Source organism: Dasypus novemcinctus, chromosome 2 (genome assembly GCF_030445035.2).
Source record: "Dasypus novemcinctus isolate mDasNov1 chromosome 2, mDasNov1.1.hap2, whole genome shotgun sequence".
Taxonomy (NCBI): Eukaryota; Metazoa; Chordata; class Mammalia; order Cingulata; family Dasypodidae; genus Dasypus; species Dasypus novemcinctus.
The window spans coordinates 63,892,750-63,895,346 of NC_080674.1; the positions used below are offsets into that span (position 1 = coordinate 63,892,750).

The 2,597-nt window shown below is 45.8% G+C and overlaps 1 long non-coding RNA gene across 1 annotated transcript; it reads left to right on the top strand.

The window, feature by feature from the left end:
* Positions 1 to 555: 555 nt before the first annotated feature.
* LOC139436534 (uncharacterized) lies at positions 556 to 2,349 on the top strand. Its single transcript, XR_011645827.1, has 2 exons — positions 556 to 1,926; positions 2,141 to 2,349. It is a non-coding gene; the product is annotated as an uncharacterized lncRNA (long non-coding RNA).
* Positions 2,350 to 2,597: the final 248 nt, after the last annotated feature.

Here is a 2,597-nt window from a genome sequence, read left to right on the forward strand (position 1 = left end):
GTTGATCTTCCTGTACCCCATGCAGACCAAATCACCTGGCTTTCAGATGAACCTGTATGGGTCGATCAATGGCCTTTATCCTCAGACAAGCTACAGGCCGCCCAGTGGTTAGTGTAGGAACAGCTAGCGGCAGGACATATTACAGAAAGTGACTCTCCCTGGAATACTCCTATTTTTGTCATTAAAAAGAAATCTGGAAAATGGAGATTATTGCAAAACTTAAGAGCAGTAAACAAAACAATGATACCTATGGGAGCCTTGCAGTCTGGTCTTCCAACCCCTGTAGCCATCCCCTTTGGATATTATAAAATTATCATAAATCTAAAAGATTGTTTCTTTACTATCCCATTACACCTGGCTGATCAAAAATGCTTTGCATTTAGCCTCCCCTCTGTGAATTTCAAAGAACCTATGAGGAGATATCACTGGAAGGTTTTACCCCAAGGCATGACAAACAGCCCTACCTTATGTCAAAAATTTGTGGCTGCTGCCATAAGAGAAATAAGGGCAATGTGGAAAGACCCTTATGTTATTCACTACATGGATGACATTTTAATGGCTGGTAAAAAGGAACAAGATGTCCTAACATGTTACCATGATACCCTTATACCTACCTGGGGTTTCATATGGCAGGAAATAAAATAACCACCCAGAAGGCCAACCTCAGACTAGACAGACTAAAAACCCTAAACAACTTCCAAAAGCTCTTAGGCAACATAAATTGGCTCCGTCCGTACTTAAAATTAACCACAGGAGTGAATCCTTGAGGTCTCATACCCAATGCCCTCTGGCAAATGGACGTAACTCATATTCCTGAGTTTGGTAATCTAAAATATGTGCATGTTACTATTGATACCTTTAGTGGCTTTATTTTTGCCACCCCACAAACAGGGGAAGCAGGAAAAAATGTTATTGCACATGTGTTAACTGCCATGTCAGTATTAGAAATCCCACAACAAATAAAAACAGATAATGGCCCCGGTTATACCAGTCACATGTTTGCCACCTTCTGCCAACATCTGGGCATAAAACACATCACAGGCATTCCATATAACCCCCAAGGCCAAGGTATAGTCGAAAGAGCACATCTTTCTCTAAAAAACATCATAGAAAAAATAAAAAAAGGGGAGTGGTACCCCATCAAAGGATCCCCCAAAAATCTATTATCCCACTCTCTCTTTATTCTAAATTTTTTAAGCTTAGATCAAAAAGGACATTCTGCGGCTGACTGCTTCTGGCACCCTAATACCAGCACAAAACATGCCACAGTCCTATGGAAAGACCCAATGGATAATACCTGGCATGGACCCAATCCCATCCTAATATGGGGCAGAGAATCAGTTTGCATCTATTCCAAAGAACTAGATGCAGCCAGGTGGCTGCCGGAATGGTTGGTAAAACAAATAGATAATAACAACCTATCCAGGGTAGAGAACTCTCCCTGAGATGAGCTCTGCTTTCTTGCAGGAGAACAACCAACGCTAAAACCCATGCGGCTGTACAGCCGCCTGGAATCCTTCTGTGACGCCGCACTCCGAGTCTTTAGTACAACCTAAGAGTGTATCAGCCAACACCGCACACCACATCCGCCAGCGCCAGCTGCTTGTGCCTGAAGAGCCCATCCTTGCTATAGCTCCCTCATGTTTCTCTCTCCCCCTCTTGCTTTCACCTCCCCAAACCTCCATTATGAAACCGCAGTAAGAGAACGCGGTGCGTACCGCACCTCCCTCTGGCCTCCACACATTATAACCAAAATGGGAGCACCCTGACTGCTGGCAGCAGTTCTCAAATACATATGAACCCTGTCAGGTTCTGAGGTGATGAACTGGATAGCCAATGACGGGCAACTGGGTGTGATCGGTTCCATGGCAGAGCCACCTAAGATAGAGACACAACCTTTCGCCGCTGTTGCATTCTCCATGACGGGTAAGGCAATCCGCCTAACTGTTTGCACGCCCCGACCTAAGACAGGCACAGTTCCCCCCAAACTCAGGGTGCTTCATAAAATATAATAAAGAAGGGGGACCTGTGGGAAGCCGCCCGGAGCTACATGCATTTGCGGTCTCCAGCAACATGGCGGTTTTCATAAGTACGCCTACTCCACCCCTGTGCTTCCACCTTCTTCTTCCCCTTTCCGCAGTTTTCCGGGGAAAAAGTGTCACGCCTGCGCAACAAGATGTTGAAGTCATGACCAGCATTGAAGACTCGCAACCTATAGCAAGTGGTGTAACGGCATTTTATTGCCTTATATGGAAGAGCGGCTTCATCAGCCTATCACCCCCTGCTAATACCCTCCCCTTAGTATATATTCTGATGCTCTACCCTCAATAAACAGAGACTTGATCAGAATCCTGTCTTGTCTCTGTTTCTCTCGCCTCTTGTCCCCCAATTCCCACTCCCTCTTTCAGGTGCCGGTTCGTTTGACCTGCGGGCCGGGTCATATACCCAGCAGTGGAATTGCTGGATCATATGGCAGATCTATATAGTGTTTTGAGGAACCACCAAACAGTCCTCCACAATGGCTGCACCATTCTATATTTCCACCAGCAGTGGATGAGTGTTCCCATTCCTCCGCATCCTCTCCAACACTTGTAGTC